Genomic DNA, 10,328 nt, shown 5'->3' on the forward strand with positions numbered 1-10,328 from the left:
GAGCCTGGTTTTATCCCTTTTCCCCCTTCAAATCTAGTTTAAAGGTCTTTCAATGAACCCTTTTAACTCCTGCACAAAGATCCTTTTCCCCCTTTGAGGAAGGTGTACCCCATCTGTCACTAGCAGGCGTGATGTCGTGTAGACCAACCTGTGATCAAAAAACCCCAAATTCTGTCAGTGACACCAGTCATGGAGACAGGTATTGATCAGCTGGGTCTTCCTGTTTCTTCCAACATCATTCCCTACAACTAGAAGGACAGAGGGAAAAACTACTTGCGCTCCTGATCCCTTAATCAGTCGTCCCAAGGTCTTGAAGTCTCTTTTGATCGCCCTTGGACTTCTTATTGCAACTTTGTTGCTGCCTACATGAAAAAGCAATAATGGATAATAATCTGAGAGCTGTACCAGGGTAGGAAGTTTTCTCGTCACATCTTTAACCCAGGCCCCAGGGAGGCAGCAGACTTCCCTAAGAGTGTCTGGTCAGCTTATTGGGTCTTCTGTTCCCCTCAGAAGAGAGTCTCCTATGACAATAACCTGTCTTTTTTTCTTAATGGAAGTGGTTTTGATGCAGGGCATAGGCCAGCTTAACCTTGGCGACACCTCCAACCGAGATGAATCATTGTCCTCATCATTGGTTCCGCTTACAGAGCCTCATACCTATGGTACAAGGGCGCTCCCTAAGCGTTTCCTGGGGGGGGAGGGGGGGGAGGGGGCTTAGCCGCGGTTGCTCCTGGCCCCGTCCAGGTCTCGTCAGCCACTGTTACGAGAGCTGCGGGATCCTTTGGGGTCCCTCCGCTTCCCTGAGGTTTGCCCAGTTCAGAAAAACCCCCTGTACACCGCGCTGGAGCGCTCCGCTGCGGATCATGCCAGCACGGCAGCTGCTCGCCTCAGTGACTGAGCGTTGGTGTCTGTTACACGGCCTTTAAATCTCCCGCCGTTGCTCCTGGCCCCGCCCAGATCTCCTCAGCCACTGTCGCGCGGGCTGCGGGCTCCTGGCGGGTCTCTCCGCTCCCCTGAGCTTCCCCCGGTTCAGGAAACGCCCCTGTAAATCGGGGATCCCCACACTCAGAAAGAGACATATTGCCCACCTCCTCCCTCCACTGTGTATTTTTGACAGAGTGGGATTTCTCATCAAGTAAGTACAAGTGAAGACCAGCAGGTATCGCTGCTGGGGAAACTAGCAGAGGGAGGTGGAATAAGAACCTGATTCATTTTTAGAGGAGCTTGACAAAATGGATAATGAAACAGATTAAGTGACGTGACCATTATTCCCAGAAGGTCAAATGCCATAAACCAGGAGAGTAGAGCCAGGATTAGGTCCTCAGCACAATTTCCCAATGTGAGCTGGAGGCCATCACCTCCAGGACTTAGATGCAGTAAGGAATGCATAATCCTCATCATGCCCTCCCTGAGGGGACTGCAGGTGAGACAGTGTACTGTTAAACCACAAATCCTGTCCCAGCTTCTCCTTGGAAGTCTTTCAGAGCAGCCTTCCTTTGCTTCTCGGCCGCTGTTCCCAATGCATCCCAGATTTCCTTTTTCTGCCCTGTAAAGCCCCCCCTTGCTGTCCGGCTCTGCGCAGATTTGCTTTTTGCAACCCTGCATCGGGTGCATGCTATCGCTGTGTTGGCAGGGCCAGCGGGGCTGGGTGGCTCAGTTAAATGGATTCCATGGGCAAATAACTGAGTGACTGCCCATCGAAACTAAGCCTTGACCAAATTAGTCCAACCTCGAAAATACTTTTTGCTTGGGAAAGGGACTGAATTTGAGCATATATTGTTTTTATTATCCTACTCCTCTCTCCATTACAGACACAATACTTTAAATGTTCATGTGATTTTCCCATGCTTCTGGCTGGAAAGCAACCTGAAGACATTTAAATATTTTGGTGGGAACTTGTAGAAATTTCATTCAAGCCGTGCTACGGCCAAGCAATGCCAGGGAAGGATGCTACCTTGTACAGATGAGGGAAATCAGGCTTCCTTATTTCTACAAGCTTAAAAAGGACTATAAACCTGTGTGTAGAAGGAACAAATATGTATATCCCAGCTAAGCAAGACAAAGCTACCCTTAAGCGATGGCACAAAAGTTCAGTGAGATAATCACATTAGCATTACTGAACTAGTCATGCATGTGAAGCACAGTACGGCTCCTATTTCCTATTTGTCTGCATTATGAATCTAAAATATTCATATTTTATTTTCCTGTGTTGACAGCAAACTTTTAGAATAGAAGAATGGCTGGCTTTCCGTCTGGAGTTTCATGTCTTATTTAGTGCAAGCTTGAATGGCAAGCAGAATTAATCAGGTTCTCAACTTCACTTTATTCAAGGTTATTCACACTAGCAGTCCTTAAATAGAGCTGGGGATGGGAGTCTGGTGTCCTTTCCATTGGCTTGGACGTATATATTCCACCTGCTCAAAAAATCCTAAGGGAATTGAGAACTCAAGTCTTGGGCAACTTCCATAGGATTTTAAGATTTAACCCATTTAATGCCTCTCTGAAAAGGCTAGATTCAAGCCATGATGAGCATCTGGCTGAAGCCTGCTCTGATCTGACAGCACCCTTCAGCCCTGTGCCGGTGCTGCTGGCACCTACCGAAACAGAGATGCAGTCCCCACCCAGTGCTACTGGAAAGCAGGCAGTGGGAGGAATATCAGCTTGGGACAAAACGTCAGACGTACCTGAAACACTATTCATGCTTTAACAACCTTTGGTGTTTCTCTGCATGTTTGTAAAGGACAGCCAGCCAAAGACGAGAAATGCGATATGTTCTTTGTGCAACATCCCGGTCCGAGGGCCCGATGGAAAACCCAGGGGAACTTCAACACTGCCTTTCTGGGTTTTGACTTGGGAAGCAGGAGTCTCCCCTGCCATCAGTCCCCCAAGCAGTAGCTGCTGTGGCTCCCTGTCAGTGCCGAGGGGTAGAAGATGAGTGTGTTCTCTGTGGAAAGGGTTTCCCTGACATCATGCATGCCCGTCCCTGAGCACAGGTGGCCACAAGGAGCATGGCCACAGAAAGCAGCTTTGCCTCAAGAGCTCAGTGTGGCGAAGGGCCCAGAGTAACCCGCCGTGCTGCCTGTCACACCTGTCAAAAGGAAGCTGTAATGAAAACAAGCGACTTTCAATAAAGCCCGTGCGTTCACTTGGAAATAATGCAAACAAGCACAAAGCAGCCAAGGAGGCCTTCTCAGGCTGTGTGTTGCTGCTCCCTATAGCCACACTGTCACCAGTGTCCCCTAGAATGGAGTCCATTTGACCACATCATTCTGCTGCAAGGTGTCGTTGGCCCCACAGAGAACTGAGTGCTAGTGGATCCCACTAAAATAAATGACTCTTAAAAAAAAAAAAATAGGGAATTGTTTTACAATTGTTTTTCAGTTGCTAAAATTGCTGTTGGAAGCTGCTTTTCCTCCAGGGCCTTGCAGACCCCCTGCTCACTTCAAGTGAGGAGGAAACTCCCTGCTCTGGTGGTCTTCATGGAGCACCAGCCAGTCTCCATCCCCTCTGCATCCTCCACAAAAGCAGGAGTGTCATGGGCTCTTCAGCCCATGTTTTCCATGGGAGTTCCTACTCCATTGACTACTCTGGGAACAGGCTGCAGACTTATTGCACAGCTTCAATGTGAAGTCATACAGTCATGACTATCAGCAAATGCCTTCAACCCAGAGTCTTTAGTGTTCTTCCTTTACCTCTTCTTAGATGCAAGTCATGCTAGAAGAGAGTGGAAGGAAAAAAGATTTCTGTGACACTGAGTTACCTAATGGTTTTATGGATCACATTGCTAGGAAGGAAATACCCCTAAAGAGCACTACTGTGCGTCCCTGAAGGTTTTAACCTCTCTTCAAATAAACCTGATGGCCATTGCATGGGGACTGTGACAGCCCTGGGAGGACGGACTACTCCAATAGCATGTTTTAATGACAACATAAAATCATTAATTTATTTTTTTAGAGTGCATTTCACAAACTCAGCTCCCATACTGCAACCCAGCAAATCAAAAGTCTTTCTCTCTGCCTTGTGTTAGTTTCTCAGTTTCCACATGCTTCTTGAAAGATCTTGTTGGATCTCCACATGACTTTGTTGATACTTTATGTGTCTAAATTAGTACATAATTACTTAAAGTTTATTGCTCTTATCTTTGTCGTTCACTGGGTGTGCCTGTCCCTTCCTCCTTTTTGTCTGCTGAATAAAGCTGTCTGAAACACAGCTTTACCACTGCAGGGCATTTGCAACAGCAGCAGAAGAGTAAAAGAAGCAAGTTTTTTCTAATCTCTCAGTGCACTTCATCATCTTCCATCAATGCAAACCTACCAAATTTGAAGTTTAGAAATACATCCAATAACAATTTCTTCCTACAGCACAACCTCAAACTATTAAGGCAAACTAGCAATTATTCTTCTGCACTAACATCAACATAAAGCAGATTAGAAGAATTAAATGCACAAGAGTGCAGTTCTTTTATGATTACACACCCTTAATCTTCAGAAGATGGTTAATTACAATTTAAGCAGCATAAGAGCCCTAGCATATTTGTATGTTAATAAAAATTCTCACCAGGGGTTTAAATCTAACATGTATTCACAGGTATAACTAATGGCATTTTTCAGTAATGCTGTGAAAAAATATGCCTGTAAGTTAGTAGCTTCACACAGGAAACTGCTGGGAGTTTTTAATTTACTCTCTAACTATTCTTCTAATCATTCTCTTATCATGCTGGGATGGCTAAATACATACAGATTATAATGATGGTGTGCACCCACCATAGCAGTGTCAGCGATGACATTTGTCAGTGTTTGAAGTCGGGCTGCTGCAATCAGAGCTCTGCAGCTGACAGAAGGAGGGAAACGACCAGGAATGACACAGCAGCCCTGCAGTTTCACAAGAACTCATATTTGCTGGTTTAAGGCTTATTTCAGTTCAGAAAGGGATTAGTCTCTACCCAGCACAGGCGCAAACATCTCTGTGATTCAGAGCTTTTAAGACTATGTGTTAACTATGTCATGCTCAGAGATGTGGAGGGTCCAAAGAGACTTCTTTCCTAGAAATCCTCATAAGTGAAGACAAAGCCTGTCATTTATCTCTGCTTCCAGCCTCCGGGAAACCAGAGCACTGGGATTCGAAGTGGAATCTCTATTCTTTATCCAGATCTGTTCCTTGGAAATTTCAGCTCCAGACAGTCCAGGATTTTGGCTAGGGTAAGACCTATCCTGATTCAGGGTCAAAATCCTCTTTGCTTCCAATCCAAGGCAGCTCCAGCAAAGCAGAAGGCATGAGCTTTGAGTGGTCCCACGTCTGGGAAAGAGATAGCATACCAAAATGGGAAGCACGTGCCTTCCTCCTGGGTTCACCCACTACCCAGGGGGGAGAGGGACTCATTTAATTCACTGAACGGCACCAGAACAGAGCAAGCTCAGGGGAATGAGTATCATGGGCAAAGGGAAAAAGCAGGTGCTATTCATGTTTCCTGCAAGTGCTGAGGTCAGCAGCCACAGGCTTTGTCCTTCCCTCGGGTGTGTTTATTCTGTTGGTTGACCAGCATAATTCCAGTTTCCTCTGCAGGAGCCATCTGAGTTTCAGGAAAAAGAAGCTTTACTGATTAACTTTATTTTTCTCTACTATTTGGTCATTTCTTCCCACAGTGGATTTTCTTTATGTCTACCTCCCAATGCAGACATTGTCATTCTGAAATATCCTCAGGGCATAAAAGATAATTTGGGAAAGGAGGAAAGAGCTGAACTTTTGAAATATGTTGCCTAATTATTAGTATTCCTCATTCTGAGCCTTATTTGTGGCAAGGATGACTCATTGCCCTTGAACACCCACTGCCTATCTGTTTCCTCTAATGTTGCTTTCCTTTTTGATTTTCCGGATATGGGTAGCTGACTGCTTATCTATTACTACCGTTAAAATGATGCATAACTGCTGCATTTTGTGGAGGGAAACATTATGGACACTGAAATGTCATCACAGCCCCATTTGCTCATCTACTGTTATTTACTTTCCAGCAGACAATATTCAGTACACAGGCACACACACTGCAGAAGTCAGTACAACATTCATCACCTTGATATCAGGACGTACAACGCATGCTGCCACTGATCAACAGAAACAGTTTGGGCTGGAGGATTTACAGAGCTCCCCATCTCCCTTCAGGCTCTGTACAAATTTCCCCTGGCTGAGACATTGTAGCTCTGGAAAGGAACTGAGGCATGGTTACCTGCAAGTGCGAGGGGTTCCTGAAACAGAAGGATGTAGAGGTACATCGTCAGGGTGACCTTCCTCTCTGGTGGATATAACTGTGCGCTGGTTTCCTCCAAAGCCTGCCAGTGCCACCACTGCACTCAGTGCTCCATGGGAGGTTTGCACAGCACTCCCTGGGGTGTCAGCCTGTGTCACGGCCTCATATCCCTTCCAGTGCTGAGGCTTTTTGTGGATGCAGATGAAGCGCTGTCTAGAATAAAAAGATATCTCCAGAAAAGCATCCCAAAGTCCTGCTACACAGTCAGGTCATATGAAGCAAATGCCCAGCTATCCAAAAGCACATCCCAGGGAAATCAGGAGTGTAGCCCAACAGGGGTGGTTTAGACTTGGCTTGAAACCAGAAGCCGCAATACCTTGCATCTGTGCATTATCATGTGCTATGCCCTTCATAAACACCCTGCAAAAACTGCCCCTACACAGGAGAGTTTCCACTTCAGTGATGGAAGTCAGCAGGAGAATACTGCCCCCAGAGAGCTTGCAGCAACAGCCCCCTTACAGAGGTTATGAGGACTATGAAACAGGCTGCCCAGGGAAGTGGTTGAGTCCCCATCCCTGGAGGTATGTAAAAGATGTATGGATGTGGCATTTAGGGACGTGGCTTAGTGGTGGATTTGGCAGTGTTAACAGTTGGACTTGATGACCTCAAAGTTCTTTTCCAACCTAAATGATTCTATGATTCTATGATAATACTCAGCCAACTAATGGGACTCCCTTGACAGGGAACTAGCAGTAATGAGGATGAGGATAATGGTCTTGGGCTCTGTGGGGACTCTCTGCTTTTGGGAGAGTCACCAACAGAAGGGATTGGGCATCTCTTAAAGGCAAGTGGCTGGTCATAGGCAGGCAGGGGACTGTACCTCATAGGGCTTTAGATCTCTGGAAGTTGGGAGACTGTTACTGCATATCTGCCTCCCTCTTATTGCTTCTCTGGCACCCACCCTCAGCCACTTTTTGAGAAAAAAATCCTGGGTTAGCTGGACCTGTGGTGGCTGTTCTGATGTGCCTAAGCCACAGATTTCTGGGAGAGGTCAAAGGAAAAATCTTAGCTATTAGAGAGTGATGGAAAGTGAATTTTGTAGTGTGATGAAGCTCTTCTGTCTTACATTTCTTTCTTCTCATTGATTCAGCTTTCTTTCAGTCAGCATCCATGATGTGTCAAAACTTCTGGCTTCACATTTGCATCAAGATGCTCCTCAGCGCAGAGCAGAAAACTACCATATAATGCTGAAAAGAGGCAAAACAACCACAACACTCACAAAAAGGTATGGGGATGACAGCAAACAAACAAAGCTGCTTGGAGAGCACTGGGGGTTGTAAGCAGCTGGCTGTAAGGTAAAGGGATCTGGGACAAAATCCTCAGCTGGTGCAAGACTGGGGCTCAGCCCAGCTGCTCCCCTGAAGCCAGATCTGCTCAAAATAGCTGTTTCCTTTTCCTTCCACATGGTTCTGAATTTTTTTATCTTTTCCTTTTGATGCCCTTTTCAAACAAGGAGCTTTGCCATATGGAAATTTGCAATTACACCAGCTTGTAGTGGCCTCATATCTGCCATATAAAACAAAACCAGTCACTCCCGACATCTGGAGGCAGCTGGCTGGAGAGGTCGGATCCAGCTTCAAACAGCGTTTATATTTGTTGAGCTTGTCCTCCAACCCCAGTTCACACATCTGTTTTGACACAAGCAGAATGACAGTTTTGTAAGTTTTACAAGACCTGCCTCAGTGCAGGAATGAGGAATGGCTTTGCCAGGTCAGATCAGAGACCCACCAGTCCCTGTGTGCCCCCTCCAACCTGGCCCAGAGCAGATGGACACGCAGGGAAGAGGATATGGACATTGCAAGCAGGTGGCCATAGTTCCTCAGCATCTAGTATTTGAGGTCAGGTAATTCAGTCAGATACACATTCATTTCTTGCAGTGGAAGGGAGGGCACAGAAAGTTGCTCATCCAAAGGTAAGACAAATTTCTGATACTGTATTCACTCAGAAGAACCATTTAGAAAACTTCTGTCTTAAATCAACAGCTACTGCCCCAGCCCCAGGTCAGAGCCACGTTGTGCACTTTGCTAGCTATGATGAGAGGAGAAAGAGATGGTCTTCATCCTTAGAGTCAAGAGAGTGGAAATACAGATGTGAGGGGCTGTGAGTACTAATGGGAATCCTGATTCAGCTTTTCCTCAGCACAGCATGGATGCCGTGAACCACCCCAGGGCTAACAGGCAGGAGCAAGACTGGAAAGAGCGTTGGTGATGGACTCAAGTGCTCAGGCTGACTCTTCCGCCTGCTCTTCACCTCCTGCTTCAGGGACTGAACCTGTATCTCCTGATTGCAAATGACTTGGCTTTGGGAGCACCTGCCTCTGGAATCTTTGAGAATATGGATGAATGCAGAGGACTGGGAATAAAAATGGTGGAAACATAAGGTTTTTGCAAAATATTTCAAACTGGATACCAGTTTTACTAATCTTAAGGTTGGATTGCTGGTGTTCACAGTAGCATGTCACAGTGAACTAGAGCAATTTCTCCCCACTTGCAGAGATGATGAGGGGATTTTCAGTTGCACAAAACCTTCATCTGAGTGTAATCTGTGATCTGGAAACCTCCTCTCCACACAAGGAAGAGATTTGATTATGACACCTAAAGAGCAAGAGGTTGCACATTTCCCATTTGCATCCCCCCACCCTGCTTCAGCTGGGTATAAATAAAAGATTACAGGATTAAGCTACTTCAGCAACAGAATATTCTTCATCTGGATGATCCCTTTGTTCCAAGACCCTGTGTGTATTATTGCCATTTTCACATCTGTTCATCACTTGGAGAAAATGTCTTTTGTCCCTTAGTTATCTCAAGCATACATTTTCCCCTGCCACACTCCCCCACACTATTATTTTTAAATCTAAATACATTTTCTAAAGGTTAGGACATGTTGTATAATTAAAATCAAGTTGGCAGCAAAGAACTATTTCATTCACTACGGCTCTTTTCACCGTATAATCCTCCAGCTGGAAAGTGGGTGGGGAATTTGAAGTGATCTCCTACTTACCAGCAACAGCAAGGCCAAGGTCACAGACATGACTAGTGACACTGGATGTTCATTGTCACACTTGTTATGGGAGTTTAATTTTTCAGAAGTTTTATTCATTACTTTCTGAAAATTAGATTCCGTAAGGTAATTCCAATGAGCATCCTGAAATCACAAATGTCTTCTGTAAATCGTGACTTTTGCACTCACACTGGGAATTGCACAGTGTAACAAAGGTAGATACTGCTCAGCACTTCCACTACCCCTAATTTTTCTTTTCTGTCTTTTAACTTCCTTCTGTTATATATGAAGTAGCTCCATTCTCCTTGCAGACTACTTCCCAATATCTTGTAAAAGTAAATGAACTTTAAAATTGGAGGTGGTTCTCCAGAGAAGTAATTCAGCAATAATTCAGCCTACAGAAGTTCCCAAGTCTGTAATTTATTGATTTAGCTAACAGTTTGTACTGAGTAGATAACAGTTTCGTATCTTATTACCCTGTGTTTTCATTATATCCAACCTGTCTGGTAGAAGGAATATCAATCTTTGGCAGCTTACAATTGCTAACAGTAGCTGTTAAATATCTCTAAACTTGCCTTTACTTCATTTTGGAGTCACTCAAAGTTTCCTGATTTGGAAGGTTGGCAGACAGTTAAAAAGATTTACTTTTCTTCCCAAGGAAAACAAAAAAAAAAATATTTTGATCTTCACTTGTGTCTCCAAAAGGGAGACAGACGGTTCTGCACTTCTGGTGCTTCCGCAAAATCCTCAGCTGCACTTTCCATCCAGCCTGGAGAAGGTGTTTGTCACGTCACCCCTCCCTCTCCATAGCAATAAATGCAGACGATGTGTGGTTGCCTAGTAGACGGAATAACAGAAAGCATCGATGCACTTTATGGTGCTTGGCAAGAAAGACAGACTAGATCTTACTGCGTTTTTAAGACAGACTAGATGTTGATCACTCACACTTGTGGCTGAGAAAAGGTTCCCCAGGTCAGAGCTGCTAAAATTGGACCTGTAAAGAGGCAAGTGTGAGGAGAGTGGGAAT

Source organism: Nipponia nippon, unplaced genomic scaffold, assembly GCF_047370975.1.
Source record: "Nipponia nippon isolate SJK-2023a ecotype South Korea unplaced genomic scaffold, ASM4737097v1 scaffold_11, whole genome shotgun sequence".
Taxonomy (NCBI): Eukaryota; Metazoa; Chordata; class Aves; order Pelecaniformes; family Threskiornithidae; genus Nipponia; species Nipponia nippon.